Below are 18,568 nucleotides of genomic sequence, written 5' to 3'. Positions count from 1 at the left end.
GGCATGACATGACGACAAGATTTAAAAAAATAAGCAGATCTATGCAGTCACAATAATGTGTGCAACGACGATAGCACACTGAAATAGAAGCCAAGATTTCAAAAACGTTTGAAAGTTTCACACGGATGACATTATTGGCGGGCAGTCCAAACCAGCCACAGTGTGACAGAAATGTCAGTCCCAGAGTGAGCATTAGTGAGGACTCGTATACTGAGATATCGTTGGGGGAAAAAAGGCAAAATGTTCCTTTTTTTTAAGTAGTTAACCTGGCCTCAACCTGTATCTGAAATCCATTTGGAATGCTTGGAAGCAGTGGCGTGCACAGATAGACACTAGGGGGTGCTAGAGCACCCCCTGCCCTTTTGGCAATGTGCCCTTTTGAAAAAAAAAACAAAAAAACTTTTTTTTTCTTTTTTTTTGATTTTTCAAAAATAGCAGACCTACAAGCTCATAGCGCGCCACTCGGTGGCGCGCTATGAGCTTGTAGATCTGCTATTTTTCAATAGCTAAAGCATAACATAATGCTAACACCAAAAGGGGTTCCCGCCCAAAATGGGTTAAGGCAACTGGCCGGTTCCACGCGCTGCACAAGGTGCCCTTTTTTAACTTGAGCACCTGCCCCTCTAAATGTCTGTGCACGCCACTGCTTGGAAGTGTGCAGGATGTGCCTTATCTTGAAAGCAATGTGTCCACTGTGGAGTGTGAATGCTGCTGATGCGGCGTTTTAGCAGATAAACGAAACATTTTCATGTCGTGTGTATTTTGGGGCCTGTGTGGAAACGGGTGTGATTTTTCCTGGCCGATCACTCTCTCTCTCTCTACATGTCTGTGATCTTTTATCCCATTCTGGGCGGGAACCCCTGTTGGTGTTTTAAGCATTATGTTATGCTTTAGCTATTGAAAAAATAGGAGATCTACAAGCTCATAGCGCAGCACCGAGTGCCGCGCTACGAGCTTGTAGATCTGATATTTTTTGAAAAATCGTGAAAATGTGTCGCAGATCTTTGAATATATTCTTTCAGACGTTTTTAACTCAAATCTTTGCTTCTGGCAGGTCCCTGGAACAACATATTTTCAGATGGGGGTCGGCAGCCAAATGCATATCAACCATGAGAACCACTGACATAGAAACTGAACACAGAAAACTGTCAGGATTTTGAAGGCATTTGTAGAATCGAGCTCAGGTCTAAAAGTGTTAGTCACTGCCTGGCGATCGTCTGTCTGTACAGGATCTTTTGTTTTGGCACAACAGCTTCTTGGGTTAATCTTAAACTGGATTAATCTGGCCAGAAGGTGGACTCAATTGCCCTATTGATCCAACAAAGCAGTTGTCCTGAACTTTGACTGGCCCTTTTTTTCCGTCGATTATCACAACCGTGATTTATAGGCGGGGGTGTATGTATGATGCTGATGCATCGAGATCGGCACTGTAAGCCCATCCGCCGAGGATGTTTGATTTGGATTCTGTCTTTTTACCGTCCGCCTCACTCTACCGTCCGCCTCACTCTACCGTCCGCCTCACTCGTCTTTCCAGTGGTTTTCAACCGGCATTTGAGCCACGGACCACCATTCGAGGAGATTTAGCCTCGCCGACCCGAAAAGAATGAATTGTGTTATCGTTGGATAAGAATCTGTCCACAATTCCATGCTGCACTGATGTGGTGCCATAGGAGAGATAACAGGCCAAGTCAAAATAATTATTTTACGTTCTCTAATAATTGTGTAATGTTACATTCTCCAAGATGCCTAACATTATTTAACTGTAAAATTCATTTTTCGTTACAGATCTATAAAGGGTCCATTTGGTTACCAACTCTCCATCATTTAGCTGGTTGAAAACCACTGATGCAAACTGACTCTAGGTCTGGTTGAGGAGGATGGTATAATAATTATGCAGAATTGGGAGCCAAAATGCTGAAATGCAGATTTGGAAAAGCTGCTGTAACTAGTGGGGGGGATGTAGATGTAGCCGGTTGAGCGCTGCACCACAGGCTGTAGTAGAGTAGTGAGCGCTGCACCGCAGCAGGCTGTAGTAGTGAGCACTGCACCGCAGGCTGTAGTAGTGAGCGCTGCACCGCAGCAGGCTGTAGTAGTGAGCGCTGCACCGCAGGCTGTAGTAGTGAGCACTGCACCGCAGCAGGCTGTAGTAGTGAGCGCTGCACCGCAGGCTGTAGTAGTGAGCACTGCACCGCAGGCTGTAGTAGTGAGCGCTGCACAGCAGGCTGTAGTAGTGAGCACTGCACCGCAGGCTGTAGTAGTGAGCGCTGCACCGCAGCAGGCTGTAGTAGTGAGCGCTGCACCGCAGGCTGTAGTAGTGAGCACTGCACCGCAGCAGGCTGTAGTAGTGAGCGCTGCACCGCAGGCTGTAGTAGTGAGCGCTGCACCGCAGCAGGCTGTAGTAGTGAGCGCTGCACCGCAGGCTGTAGTAGTGAGCACTGCACCGCAGGCTGTAGTAGTGAGCACTGCACCGCAGGCTGTAGTAGTGAGCACTGCACCGCAGGCTGTAGTAGTGAGCGCTGCACCGCAGGCTGTAGTAGTGAGCGCTGCACAGCAGGCTGTAGTAGTGAGCGCTGCACCACAGGCTGTAGTAGTGAGCGCTGCACCACAGGCTGTAGTAGTGAGCGCTGCACCACAGGCTGTAGTAGTGAGCGCTGCACCGCAGGCTGTAGTAGTGAGCGCTGCACCACAGGCTGTAGTAGTGAGCGCTGCACCGCAGAAGGCTGTAGTAGTGAGCACTGCACCGCAGGCTGTAGTAGTGAGCGCTGCACCGCAGGCTGTAGTAGTGAGCGCTGCACCACAGGCTGTAGTAGTGAGCGCTGCACCACAGGCTGTAGTAGTGAGCGCTGCACCGCAGCAGGCTGTAGTAGTGAGCGCTGCACCGCAGCAGGCTGTAGTAGTGAGCGCTGCACCGCAGGCTGTAGTAGTGAGCGCTGCACCACAGGCTGTAGTAGTGAGCGCTGCACCGCAGAAGGCTGTAGTAGTGAGCGCTGCACCGCAGGCTGTAGTAGTGAGCGCTGCACCACAGGCTGTAGTAGTGAGCGCTGCACCGCAGAAGGCTGTAGTAGTGAGCGCTGCACCACAGGCTGTAGTGGTGAGCGCTGCACCACAGGCTGTAGTAGTGAGCGCTGCACCACAGGCTGTAGTAGTGAGCGCTGCACCGTAGGCTGTAGTAGTGAGCTCTGCACCGCAGGCTGTAGTAGTGAGCGCTGCACCGCAGGCTGTAGTAGTGAGCGCTGCACCGCAGGCTGTAGTAGTGAGCGCTGCACCGCAGGCTGTAGTAGTGAGCGCTGCACCGCAGGCTGTAGTAGTGAGCGCTGCACCGCAGGCTGTAGTAGTGAGCGCTGCACCACAGGCTGTAGTAGTGAGCGCTGCACCGCAGCAGGCTGTAGTAGTGAGCGCTGCACCACAGGCTGTAGTAGTGAGCGCTGCACCGCAGCAGGCTGTAGTAGTGAGCGCTGCACCACAGGCTGTAGTAGTGAGCGCTGCACCACAGGCTGTAGTAGTGAGCGCTGCACCGCAGGCTGTAGTAGTGAGCGCTGCACCACAGGCTGTAGTGTAGTAGTGCGACGCTGGTTTCATCTACAGTCTACAGTCTACATTTTCGACAGTCGGGGCGTCTGTGAACGGGACAGAAAGATAAACAACCTCAGCGGGCAGCCACACCTTGGCTTCAGCTCTTGCAGGAAAGTGTGGGAGGACCGGTGTGCGTGTGTATGTTGTGCGTGCGTGCATGTCCGTGTGTGTGTGTGTGTGTGGGGGGGGGGGGGGGTTGTACAGAGAGTTAGGGTAGGGCCCCCTGCTAGGCATCGGTTTACCCCTCAGGAATGAAGTGTTGGAAACAATGGCTTATAATGTCATTAACATCCTTCCTCCAGCGGGCCTCGCCAGCCATTCCTGCCCTCCCAAGTCATTGATCTGTTCAATTAATCCCATCCCGGGCCCACTCTGGCAAATGAACTGGCCACGCAGATACTAAATAAAACAATGTGTTGAAAGGGGATCCCTCGCCCTGGCTCCCAACGCCCGCTTCTCAGGTTTTAAGGAACCCGCCGCCACCAGGGCCGTGGTCTCTCTCTCTCTCTCTCTCTCTCTCTCTCTCTCTCTCTCTCTCTCTCCTTGTATTTTTGTATTTTTCATTCCTCCTCCTGCACAGACCTCCCCTCCCCCGAGCTCTAGTGAAACCCATTGATTTCACGACTCATGCCCCCACCCCCCATCTCATCCCACTCACATAATCACAGGGACACGCGCACAAACACACACACACACACACACACACACACACACACACACACACACACACACACACACACACATGCTTGTCTCCCACATGCAAAAATAGTAAATACACATGCATGCACGCAGTGTCTCCCTTCACTAAACCACATTGTGCCTGGACCTACGGAGACTTCCTCTTGTGCTATTTACACACACAGACGTGCACACATGCACACATGCACACGCACATGCGCACACACACGCTTGTCTCCCGCAGAGCAGACAATAGTACTCTTGAAGCCCCTTGGCTTATAATTAATGTAATTGTAGATCTCTGAGACAAGGTAATGTGTAGACTACTAGAGTAACTGCCTCCTACCTCCACAAAGCTGCCCCCGAGAACCTCCTACCTCCACAAAGCTGCCCTGGTGCCCTGGAGAACAAAGACATGATGTTTTTTGAAGCCGACAGACAGCTCTTCCCTATAAGAGACAGCAGACCCCCTTCCTCCCTATAAGAGACAGCAGACCCCCTTCCTCCCTATAAGAGACAGCAGACCCCCTTCCTCCCTATAAGAGACAGCAGACCCCCTTCCTCCCTATAAGAGACAGCAGACCCCCTTCCTCCCTATAAGAGACAGCAGACCCCCTTCCTCCCTATAAGAGACAGCAGACCCCCTTCCTCCCTATAAGAGACAGCAGACCCCCTTCCTCCCTATAAGAGACAGCAGACCCCCTTCCTCCCTATAAGAGACAGCAGACCCCCTTCCTCCCTATAAGAGACAGCAGACCCCCTTCCTCCCTCTAAGAGACAGCAGACCCCCCTTCCTCCCTATGAGAGACAGCAGACCCCCTTCCTCCCTATAAGAGACAGCAGACCCCCTTCCTCCCTATAAGAGACAGCAGACCCCCTTCCTCCCTCTAAGAGACAGCAGACCCCCTTCCTCCCTATGAGAGACAGCAGACCCCCTTCCTCCCTATAAGAGACAGCAGACCCCCCTTCCTCCCTATGAGAGACAGCAGACCCCCTTCCTCCCTATGAGAGACAGCAGACCCCCTTCCTCCCTATAAGAGACAGCAGACCCCCTTCCTCCCTCTAAGAGACAGCAGACCCCCTTCCTCCCTATGAGAGACAGCAGGACCCCCTTCCTCCCTATAAGAGACAGCAGACCCCCTTCCTCCCTCTAAGAGACAGCAGACCCCCTTCCTCCCTATGAGAGACAGCAGACCCCCTTCCTCCCTATAAGAGACAGCAGACCCCCTTCCTCCCTATAAGAGACAGCAGACCCCCTTCCTCCCTATAAGAGACAGCAGACCCCCTTCCTCCCTATAAGAGACAGCAGACCCCCTTCCTCCCTATAAGTGACCGCAGACCCCCTTCCTCCCTATAAGAGACAGCAGACCCCCTTCCTCCCTATAAGAGACAGCAGACCCCCTTCCTCCCTATAAGAGACCGCAGACCCCCTTCCTCCCTATAAGAGACAGCAGACCCCCTTCCTCCCTATAAGAGACAGCAGACCCCCTTCCTCCCTATAAGAGACAGCAGACCCCCTTCCTCCCTATAAAAGAGACAGCAGACCCCCCTTCCTCCCTATAAGAGACAGCAGACCCCCTTCCTCCCTATAAGAGACAGCAGACCCCCTTCCTCCCTATAAGAGACAGCAGACCCCCTTCCTCCCTATAAGAGACAGCAGACCCCCTTCCTCCCTATAAAAGAGACAGCAGACCCCCTTCCTCCCTATAAGAGACAGCAGACCCCCTTCCTCCCTATAAGAGACAGCAGACCCCCTTCCTCCCTATAAGAGACAGCAGACCCCCTTCCTCCCTATAAGAGACAGCAGACCCCCTTCCTCCCTATAAGAGACAGCAGACCCCCTTCCTCCCTATAAGCCACGGCCTTCCAACGAGGGGGGGGGCGGGGGCTGCCAAGGCTATCTCCAGCAGTAGGACATCTGTTTATATAAAGCTCGGTGCCATTTATATACGTCTCCTGTCAGCTGTGCGTGCGTGCGTGCGTGCGTGCGTGCGTGCGTGCGTGCGTGCGTGAGGGACGGGTCGACTTATCCCGTGTGACCTCTACCCCCCCCCCTTCTCGCTGCGCTCATCTGTCTGCCCCTGTTTAATTATCTCCACACACACACACACACACACACACACAGACGCATGTGTATGCGCAGCATACAACATACAACACACACACACACACGCATGCACGCACACACATGCACACAGGTCAGGGCTGTGGTTGAACCTTGCCCTCTGGGGCTATCCAGGTCCGTCCAGAGGCTGAAAGGAAGCGGCCAGTGATGGAAACACCCCCCCTATCCCTCCCTCCCTCCCTCCTCCCCTCTCTCGCCTGCCTCTTCCCTTCCTAGCCTCCCCGTGCAACGCCTTGTGATCTTGTAGATCGGCTATTTTCAAATAGCCTTGTAGTTGCTTCGTTTTTAGCGTGTTTTCATAGACCCATGACACGATGACGCTGGCTGGTTGCACGGCTCTGCAGAAGGATCAAGCCCCCCTCCGCACCCCCCCCCCCAATTCCTTTTTTGCATGCACGTACTATGAAGCATATATGCACGCATTTGACCAGTTGTGGAAAAAGTACTCACATGTTTTACTTAAGTAAAAATAAAAAATGTAGAAATGTAGAAATACTATTCATGAATGTGAAATGTAGTGGAGTAAAAGTACAATATTTGCCTCTGAGATGTAGTGGAGGGGAAGTAAAAATACTGGAAATTAGATATACTCAAGTAAAAGTACCTCATAGTTGTACTTAAGTACAGTACGGTACTTCACCGCTGCAAATAAGACATTGCATGCGTGTATAAAGCGTACTATGCACGTGCACCTCTATTCCCCCACTGGCCATATTTGCAAGACGCCGGCCGGCGTGCACCACTTCTCACGGCGGCTGCAGCGAACAGACGAGACCCCCCCCCCCCCCCCTCCTATACGCCACTGACTGACCCCTTTGTTGGACCGTCAACAGACAGGAGGGGGATTCTAACTTAACCCCCCCCTCCCACACCCCCCCTCCCCGCCCCTTGCCCTTTTCCTACTCCGGTCCGGTGTGTTTATTCTACAACAGGAAATCCAATATCATAGCATTTTGCCGTCAGGAATGTTACCTTAGTGCGCCGCAGTTTGAGACGGGGAGAGAGGGGGAGGGGTGAGGGGGAGGGGGAGTGAGTGAGAGAGAGGGGGAGAGAGAGGGAGAGAGAGACAGAGAGAGAGACATAGAGAGAGGGGGGGGTGGGAGAGGTGGGTGTGGGGGGAGAGAGAGAGAGGCAAAGGAGGGATTTTTTCTTCGTACATGTTGGATTTTCCACAGTGCTGGAGAGTTATTTTTCTAAGCAAAAAAAATGAAAAGGGGGGGGGGGGGGGGGGGGGGAAGGAGAAGGAGACAGGAGTCTGTGTTTGGTCTTGGCACCAAGGACAGAGGAGAGGTGTTATGTCTCTGTCTCCCCATTTCCTCTCCTCTCTTGCCTTTCTCTCTCTCTCTCTCTCTCTCTCTCTCTCTCTCTCTCTCTCTCTCTCTCTCTCTCTCTCTCTCCTCACATTTTCTTGCGCTCTTTAATTCTCCTTCAAATCAACCCCCCCGCCCGCACCCCCCACCCCACCCCGCCGTCTGGTGCCGCGTTCCCTGTCGGTGTGCGAAGCCATCCAAGTCAGGAAGCGGCTGTGAAACATCAGATTCCACTTCCTGCAGCAATCAATACATCTCAGGTCCAGCAGACAGACACGCACATATACAGTGCTCGTGCTATCTGTCTCTCTTTTGCACACACACACACACACACACACACACACACACATGCACATGCACATGCACGCACGCACGCACCATTGCACCTGCATTGGTGCAATTCCATGACAGAACGCAGACCCGCACACCTGCACACACCAGACATCCTCATCAACCCAATAAGAAAAGACACACTATAATAATTTCCTCTCCTATTCAAACTGGACTTGGCTTCAAACAAAGGGCATGATTAAAAATGTAATTTCTTTGGAACATGTGTACATGTGTGCAGATGAAACCGCTGCAGATGGCACGACGGCACACATCTGAGAGACACCCTCTCAAACAGCTGGCCCATGAACAGTGACAATGTTAGCTTTATCATCACTCACACGTTTTTAAGTCCACCATGTGCTTCATAAAGAAGACTGTCTGTATCGTCCCAGTTTAGACTCAATACTTTCAACGCCAAACCTATAATCCCAAACTAACATGTCTGCGTCTGGTTTTACCAGTTAAACAGCATCTCACAGAGAAGACGCTGTAATGTTACACGACGGGGCTGAGATGTATGTAAAGACATCACTCCAGCCAGAGGCCTTCTTTAACCCATTTTGGGCGGGAACCCCTTTTAATGTTATGCTTTAGCTATTGAAAAATAGCAGATCTACAAGCTCATAGATCTCTACGAGCTTGTAGGTCAGCTATTTTTGAAAAGTCGTTAAAATGTGGCGCAAATCATCAAATATATATTTCAGAGCGAACATTTTTAACTAAAATATTAGCTTCTGGGGGGTCCCTGGAACAACATATTTTGAGATGGGGGTCCGTGGCCCAATAGAGATAATTCTGGGGGTCCTTGACATGAAAAAGGTTGAGCACCACTGACATAGAAACAGCTTTTTCAGAAAACTGTCAGGATGTAGAAGACATTTTTAGAATCTGATCTCAGGTCAGAATGGGTTAAGCACACCGTATAATAGCGCCTATACTTGCATAGAATATTTATAAAAGATTTAAGAAATAGCTATAGCCTTTTGCCCTTTTGCTCTTCTATTTCCTACACGTAACTCAGAGCGTTTAAGCTCTACGGGTCCATTTGGTTACATTTGTACACTATATAAATGAACTCTGAGATAAATGAACGCTGGTTCAATGCTTTCAGATACCTTTACAGTGCAGCGTTCACATGAAGCCGCCTTTGGGTCGGCTTTGCACTGACATTCTCTGAAAGGAGGGGCTAAGCAGTGTCAGGGAATCGGAGGTATGGATGGATGGATGGGTAGATGGATAACCTGCCCCCCCCCCCCCTCCTCCTCCTCCTCCCCTCCCCTCCCCTCCCCCTCCACTAATGAAATGATAGATCCCTGATGTGAATGAGACCAGAAGTGAAGAGATGACCTCACTGGTACCTAATCGCCGCGCTGGGAGAACCCAGCAGCTAATGTGTCCATTAGCTTTCTTTCTCTCTGTCTCTGTCTCTCTGTCTGCCTCTCTCTCTCTCTCTCGACAAAGGAGGGGTGGGGAGGTATCGTCTGATGATCATTTGCACATCTGCTTTCCTTTCCTCGTCCCCAAGTGACTCCATCGGCTTCTTTTAACAGTCACGTTTACGTTTGGCTCTCGTTGTTGTTGTTCATGTAATTTCGTCTATTTAGGGTTGTGTGTGTGTGTGCGTGTGTGCGTGCGTGCGTGCGTGCGTGCGTGCGTGTATGGCGGGGCATCCACTTGTTTCAAGCTCAAACGAGTGTTTTTGTGAAGGTTGAGTCGGTGAATGTTTTCAGGCTTGTGCATTTCACGGGGTCATTTCAGCGCTGCTGAACGGGGTCATTTCAGTGCTGCTGAACGGGGTCATTTCAGCGCTGCTGAACGGGGTCATTTCAGCGCTGCTGAACGGGGTCATTTCAGCATTTCAGCGCTGCTGAACGGGGTCAGAGTGGTTCGCTGATGCCAGAGTTTACGCTGATAGAACAGCCCCCCCCCCCCTCCCAAACACACGCTTGCCTGTGTGTCCCTTGTCATGTGACCCGAGTGGGGTGATCGTCCGTGGACAACAGCCAAAGGTGGCGGATGTGCACTCTGTCTGTCTGTCTGTCTGTCTGTCTGTCTGTCTGTGGATGCATGTGGACACACACACACACACACACACACACACACACACACACACACACACACACGCACACACGTGCGCTAGTTCATGCATACCCACAAGGCAAGTTTATTTGTATACCATATTTCAACATCAAGGCAGTTTCAAAGTGCTTTACATAAACCAGCATGAACACAATGTAGAGGAATAAACACTGACAAGGACACTCGAATGTAATAAACAATTACAACATACAACAATTAAAACACATAACATTGCAGTGCAGTGCATAAGAAATGATTAAAATAACCTAAAAGGCAGTGTGGAGCCCCACTCCCCAGTCTGTCACGTCTCGCTGCGAAGCTGTGAGACTGCTCTGGGTTGTGACAAGACACCACAACCCCGCCACCACCCAGCCCCTTGAGGCCATGGTGGGTGTGGGGGTGTGTGTGTGCATGTGTGTGTGCATGTGGGTGTTCTCCTTTTGACTTTGCTGAGGTTTCACGCGGCTCAACACGGCTGCTTCCTCGTTTCCTTGATTGCCGGCGTGAACCCACTCCATTTAGCTTTTTGTTTCATTGTTTTCATATTGTGTTCAATGACCGGACAAAAGCTGCAGTGCGTGCTCTCTTTTTGTCTTCCTCTTTTTTTGCTTCCAAACATTGTTCCATACCTGCCACCCCCCCCCCCCCCCATCCAGTCCATCTCTCTGTTGATAGCTCAAAAATAGCAGATCTACAAGCTTGTAGATCTGATACTTTTCAACAGCTAAAGTTTCAAATAATCCTTTCTCCCTTACTCTATCGCTCTACCTCTCTTTAACTCCTTTTCTCTCATATATACCCTCTCTCACTCTCGTTCTCCCTTACCCTATATCTCTCTCTCTGACGCGCACACTCTATTTCTCACTTTCTCTCTCTCTCTGTCTCTCTCTGTCGCTCCCTCAGCAGCAGAGTTCAAATCATTTGGAACAAAATGTCCAGAGGCCTGGGGTGGAAAGCGCCAGCATGTGCTAGTGGCCACCACGGTCTGGTTCTGAGGCTGCCCAGCACCCTGCCTGAACCAATGAGGCTGCCCAGCACCCTGCCTGAACCAATGAGGCTGCCCAGCACCCTGCCTGAACCAATGAGGCTGCCCAGCACCCTGCCTGAACCAAAAACACCCTGCCCAGCACCCTGCCTGAACCAATGAGGCTGCCCAGCACCCTGCCTGAACCAATGAGGCTGCCCAGCACCCTGCCTGAACCAAAAAGCCCTCTTTGTGTGCCTCGCCTCCTCTCACAAAGATATAGTCCTAGCAGGCAAAAAAAAAAAAAAAAAAAACGGCTCCCCCAAAACAAAACAAACATGGGTATATCCTGGCCGGGGGTGCCTGGTATGCCTGCGTGCGTGCGTGCGTGCGTGCGTGCGTGCGTGCGTGCGTGCGTGCGTGCGTGCGTGCGCGCCGGTCTGCAGCATAACTGGAGCTGTCGGAGTCGACGGCCACAAATAAAACCTGGCGGAAAGGGGAGGGCGCCAGGTGGGAAACGGTGAAAAGGAAGTTTTCCGTTTGCACTGGAAAGGGAAAGGGCCCCTATGTGGTTGCTGGCCCCTCGTTCCACTTTTGCGCCGTACAAACTCGGCCTGAACCCGACCAGACCTGTCGTTTCCGGGGCCTAAAATCTATGCCAATTAGTCGGGCCGGGCCAGATCAGTTGGGACCGGGCCTTCATTTTCAGGCCCATTCTAATGCCGATCACATGCAACCGCCACCGCGTTCACACAATGCCGTTCACGATCGCAAACATTTTCTCCCTGCCGTGACTGACGGCCGTCATTCTGTGCACGCTTGTGTTTTGAAATCACACCGATCACCACTATCACCAGCCGCCTCTGACTGGGGGTTATAAATGGACAGATAGCGTGACAGTTACACACAATGCCATCCAAACACGCCTAGCCCGAGTCTGACCTGGGTTAATCTGTGCTCCACGTATGCACCTGTGCACGCCCGTAGTGCCGGTGAACCCTGCACCTCGATGTCGTCGAGACCTCGGCGGGCCCGGCGTCTACCGGCGCTCGTAAAAAAATGCAATCAACGCCGCCCGGCGAGATAAATGTTTGTTTTGCAGTCGATGACGTGGCGGCCAGCCACGACCGAGAGTCTTTTTTAGATCACACAACAACAACTTCCAACTTTATGGCCCATGAGGGAGCCTTCATGGCCTTGAAGACAGTATGTAGGCGAAGGTGATGCGCTGTATCTCTAGCATGTGGGATTGTTCCTGCCTTATAGGGACATGCATAGTCCCACTGGACGTGTTGAAGCACGCTCGACTGATTATAGCTGCAGAATTCAAAGATAAAAAAACTAAAAAGATACAAAATTTAAAGACCATATCTGTGTTGTTTGTTTTTGATTGTTGAGTTGTGTTTGTTATGATTGTCTTTTCTTGTTTGTTTTTGTTATTGTTTCTGTGTATCTGTTATGTTTGTGTTTTTTCTGGACATTTTATTAACAAGAGAACTATAACTGTAATGTTTTATATAATTGAAAACGATGTCAAATATATCATTTAAAAAAGAAATTAAAACTTTACTTATTTACTTACTTTTTCCAAAATTGCACAATGCTTTGTGATTTGACACAAATGACACAATGTGAGTTTTGCAGCTTTTTGTGCCGTTTCTGAAACGCAGCATTAATCTTCCTTGACCTGAAGTTCGGTGACCTGCGGTTCATTTTAGAAACATCGCAGCGAGCTCTGACTTTGCACAGACACAGAGAAGGGTTCGTGTGTGTGTGTGTGTGTGTGTGTGTGTGTGTGTGTGTGTGTGTGTGTGTGTGTGTGTGTGTGTGTGTGTGTGTGTGTGTGTGTGTGTGTGTGTGTGTGTGTGTGTGTGTGTGTGTGTGTGTGTGTGTGTGTGTGTGTGTGTATGTGTATGTGTATGTGTATGTGTATGTGTATGTGTATGTGTATGTGTATGTGTATGTGCGTGTGAGTGTGAGTGTGTGGCGGGTCCACTGGGCAAGTACTAGCAGCCCTGCAGCTTCCACAGAAATGTCTATTTCAGTCTATTAGTTTGACGGGGTGACGCGGACAGTCGGACACCTCCGTGGCTGATGTGATGGAGGGTGGCGGGGGGTGGGGGGTGGGGGTGGGGGGGACGGGGGACGGGGGGTGATAATGGATTTACTTTAGTGTGTGTGCCAAGGTGCCAGACAGTGGCACTCCTCTGTGACAAACACCCGTCTACACACTCTCTCGCTCTCGCTCTCGCTCTCTCTCTCTCTCTCTCTCAAAGTGGAGACTCTGAACCAAGAGGGAACTCAAGCATTAAGAAACAGGCAGTCTGCTGTGAAAAGAATCTCTCTCTCTCTCTCTCTCTCTCTCTCTCTCTCTCTCTCTCTCATGCTTGGAGAGAGATGAAGCATTAGAAGGAAGGCAGTAGACTGTGTGTGTGTGCGTGTGCACGTGTGTGTGTGTGTGTGTGTGTGTGTGTGTGTGTGTGCACGCTTGGGCCCTACATTATCCGAAATGCCGCTGTGATTGGAGCGCTAATGTGGTTGCTAAGCAAATCTAGCCTTCCTGGGCTAAATCAGAATGGGACGACTGCTTCCTGGCTGGTGGGCCGGGCTCGGCTGCAGGGGAGGGCGCGCACACACACACACACACACACACACACACACACACACACACACACACACACACACACACACACGTGTTTGTATTAATATACTTGTGAGGATGGCAATATTTTAGGACGGAATTCTTTTTTTAAACAACTTTGTTGTGCATTAAACACAGCGGGCGTATTATGTGGGCATAACTCTCCAACCCCAGAAGCTAAAACTTTAAATGCCTAATAATAATAATCCTGATCCTAATCCCAGACGGAAATCTTTTCTTAATTGTGTAAGCCTAGCCTAGCCTAAAATCACCATTAACCATAAAAACAGCCCTTTCTCTTGTTGCAACCAAGTAAATGGTCACACAATGTCTACCTATTCTCAAATTCTACTGTACTTGTGGCGACATCTGGCCCTCACACGTACACACACACACACACACACACACATGCACGCATGCACGCACACACCTACATGCACAGATATGTAGGCTATGCAGAATCCAGGAAGTGCAACCAACCACACGCACACAGACACTGGTGGGCTCTTGGCTTATTAAGCATGCTGCCACGGCTGGCTCTGTTTTCTGCAACACTCCAGGAAGTAGTGTCTGTCTGTCTGTCTGTGTTTGTCCAGTTTGTCCACATGTAGGTCTCCCTCAAGCCCAGAGAAGACTCGGGCAGGAAATGTGAAGTTTTCTAAGTAAAAAAAAGAAAAAGAAAAAACACTCCCGTAATCTTTATGCAATATCGCTGGGCTAGCTAAGCCTTTTTTTTCCCTCCAGAGCTAAATGGTGGATGTCAGCTGTGTCCAGGTGGAGAGGTAGATTGGACAGAAAGGAGTGAAATAGCCTGCCAGCACATGCCAATGGTAACTCTTCCTACATCTGGGCCATCATGCTTCCCTACATGTCCTTCACAGGTGTTACAGATGACACTAATTATTAAGGCTCTGTTCCATTTAGTGTACCCTTCTCAAAGTTTTTAATTTCAAGGACCCCCATAACTCTGAGAGTGCACAAATGGAAATGGGTCAATTTGGTTAGTAATATAGTCCCGTAAGGTAAGGGTCAATTTGGTTCCATTTGTACATTCTCTGAGCTACACACCCGTACGGGGCCATTTGGAACCCACTCAAGGACACTTTGAGACCCACTGGTGTGGCAGAGTGTTTCCAGTGAGCCAAACACGCACAATAGCAGCACCCTGACTCTGTTTGACCAGAATGGAACAGAGCCTTCATTAGTATCACCGGTAACACCTGTGAAGAAGGAAGTAGGGGGAAGGGGTCCCAAGTTCTTTCTAAAAATGGCGTGTATGCATTGCATACAGTGTACATAGCCCATTTCAAGGTTTAGCCTTGCTAATAGCACACAGGTGTGTGTGTGTGTGTAGCGATGTGCAGGCCCGCAGCTGTGGGTCGCAAAATTAGTAGTCCGCAGTCCATTTTGACCTCGAACAGGAAGCGCCTTCTGTCCAAACTCTAGCCTTTAGCCTAATAGCTTAGAATAGCTTTTTTTAGCCTAGCGGAGCCGTACATACCTATACCTAGCGCTCTCTGGTTGCCAGCCAGCCCAGCCCAGCCCAGCCCAGCCAGCCGGCGGCGGCGGGTAAGGTTTACTGTAAGGTGAGACGGCGGTGTTGGGGGGTCAACTGTCCGCCAGGGGAGTGAGACAGAGGTACAAGGGGAAGAGGGGTCAGTTCCTGAAGGCTCTTTTTTAATTAAGGCGGCGCGGACGGGACCTGAGAGTGCCCGAGGGTCACCGCTCGACATGTCACATTCTTGTCAGGAGACCTGAGACCGCCGCGGCCGCGCGGCAATTAGCCTGTCCCGGAGTCAAGAGGTGGCAGGCTCCGAGGTGGAAAGGAACAAAGTACATTTACTTACAATTTTGAGGTATTTGTACTTTACTTGAGTATTTCCCACTACATCTCGAATCCAAATATTGAACTTTTACGCCACTACATTTATTTGAAAACTGTCTGTAGTTACTTTGTAGATTTTGATTATTTTTTACAAAACATACATTAAAACACGTCTTCAACCCATACATTTGGGCCATTTGAAAATAGCAGATCTACAAGCTCACAATGCATCGCGATGCGACGCATTGTGAGCTTGTAAATCTGCCATTTTCAAAACATGTTTATAGTATTTGAAAACTTGTGAGTACTTTCTACTTTTGGGACTTTTAAGCACATTTGATACTTCAATCCTTTTACTCAAGTACATTTTGAATTCCGGACTTTTAATAATCTTTATTTCAGACTCCAATGTCCATACAAGTAAACAATACAGGGGACAACACAACAGTATCGGAGTAGTCCCATACATTGCAGTATTGATACTTTTAAAAGTAAAACAATTGAGTACTTTTTTTACACCACTGCGGCTCAGAGGGCCCGAAGGCCACCGGGATCCACTTTCAAACGCGGCGGTTTGTTTGGGGTTGCCTGTGTGTGTGTGTACGAGTACGGTGTCATCTGCTTTTAGCTTCACACGTAAAAGTGTAGCGTTACCTCGACGTGCTCTCTGGGCTAAGTCTACTCCGTATGTCTGATCAAGCATGGTTTGGTGACAAGCCGTGACTCTTAGCATGTACGCAGAATACTCCCATTCGGAGAATTTACACGCTTGCGACTCGAGGCACTTTGTTCTTTCGCGCGGACGTGCGCACCGCACACACGTGTTTTGAATTAATAACAAGAGAGGAAGCATAACAAAACGGATGTGTCCAAGATCGTCGTCATCCTCAATACTATTATTGTTGACCCGTTAAAAAGCGGGAAAAGCATCTGTGTCATATTATATTTATATACAAAAATAGCAGATATACAGCTACTCCTTAATAATGTTTTAATGTGAAGTACAGGTTCAGCCGGTGTGGACCGAGCAAAATGCCGGTTAAACCCCCCCCCAATAGCGAACGGGAATGGCTGAACTGTGAGGAGGGTGAATAGTATAGCATAGTTTAGTGCTCGTTCTATTTGCAAAGGGGGGCCTCATGTGTGCCTGGACTGACCTGATTCCAGCCAGCATTGCGTGCGTGACTAGAGCGTCTCTCTCTCTCTCTCTCTCTCTCTCTCTCTCTCTCTCTCTCTCTCTCTCTCTCTCTCTCTCTCTCTCTCTCTCAGAATCCCTTGCTCCCTCTTCGTATTCTCTCCCTCTCTTCACTTGTCTCCCCCCACCCCCTCCTCCTCTCCGGAGCAGCCGCATTAAGCCCGGTTTTATACTTTGTTGCACAGCGGTGTCGCACGCCGAAAATACGGCGATATGCAAGCTCACGGCACGTTGCATGTTTGCCACGCGGTGAGCTTGCAGATCGGCTATTCCCGACTCGCAACATACACTGTGGTACGACGAGGCATAAGTTGAGCATTACAGTGCGCCTCACCGCCTCTGCAGCACAGTTCAGTCAAACACACATGCACACGCACGCACACACACACGCACGCACACACTAGCAGGCACAAGACTCTTCGCTCTCACACAGCCTCCCTGCCTGGCCCAGCCAACACCTCAGTAGCACTGAAGTGCACAGCAGTAGACATGCTTTATTTTCTATAAATCCACGTAGAATATACACAATCGGTCAGATTTAAAACATATATCATTCTCGCAGATGTTGCACATTGTTACTGTATATGCCAAATGATGACGGATGATGCCATTCTTGTAAATAAAACACTCTAGGAAGTGAAGCCCCATGCCAATGGTCTCGAAGAAGAAAGGGCTGGCTATATCGACAAAATGATTTTACACACAAGTTGAGAAATGATCATGATCATTAGTATTGTGGATGTGATGATGAATCGGTTAGACGGGTTCGCTAATTCCACTCACTTAGAACAGCCTGACACTTTCAGAAAATGACGTACATTTAAGCGAGGCTATATCACAATGTCGCAATGTTGCTTCTGCTGCGAATTAGACCCTTCCCGACCCTTAACCCGGGGGGGGGTCCTCTTGCTCCCCCTGGGGTATAACGTTACGCCGACGACAAAGTGGAGGCCATCCAAAGTTCGCAGCGATTTACGTTTCGCCAGGCAGGTGGAAAGTTGTATGTTGCTGTTACAGCATGTGGCCTGTATTCTGCAGGCGCTGTGTATTTCTGCTGTGCAGTGGACACACACACACACACACACACACACACACACACACACACACACACACACACACACACACACACACACACACACACACACACACACACACTCCCAGAGTAACTAGGATGGCAGGGTGACGAAACCCAGCTGAAGTAAACGATGCCGTTGTTCACTTAGTTACGTACTAGGTTACCAAGCCGCGAGCGTGTAACCTCAGCCTCACCGCTACACTCGCATACAACCTCTCTCTCTCTCACACCCACACACTCTCTCTCACACACACACACACACACACACACACACGCACACGCACACGCACACACACACACCCCTCCGCCTTCCATACTAAGTTACTTTTCAGAACTGCCTCACACTCTCAATCTACCCATCCACACGATATTGCAGTGTTTGCTCAGCATTCAGCTGGAGTGTACTACTAAGCCACCCTTGCTCTCCCTCTCTCTCTCCAGCCCTCCTCTCACCCAGCCCGGCCTCTCGGAGATTCTGTTGTTCAGGAGGTTCTGATACACACACACACAGTCCGAGGCCTGTCATCCCCAATTACCCAGACACGGTGCCTCGGCCTCGACCCATCCTCTCTAATCCCTCCTTTCTCTCCCACTGTTCCCCCCCATCCCCCCCCCCCCCCCCTCTGTTCTTCTCACCCAGACTTGCACACACAAAAAAAGGGAAAGAGATTTTTCCCTTTTTCTTTCTTTTTATTTTACATAACATCCCTTTCACTAACGCAGGGCGACTGTGTGATACTGTAGCACCGGCTATAGCAGCCTATAATCCC

The 18,568-nt window shown here is 50.1% G+C and overlaps 1 protein-coding gene across 1 annotated transcript in view; it reads left to right on the top strand.

Annotated features, from left to right (window-relative positions):
• Positions 1 to 18,568, top strand: part of LOC306913545 (ski oncogene-like) — a 53,777-nt gene that overhangs the window by 12,584 nt on the left and 22,625 nt on the right. The window lies entirely within an intron of this gene.

This window comes from Electrona antarctica (assembly GCF_951216825.1).
Source record: "Electrona antarctica genome assembly, chromosome: 2".
Lineage (NCBI taxonomy): Eukaryota > Metazoa > Chordata > Actinopteri > Myctophiformes > Myctophidae > Electrona > Electrona antarctica.
This window is presented reverse-complemented; position numbering and strand designations above follow the sequence as displayed.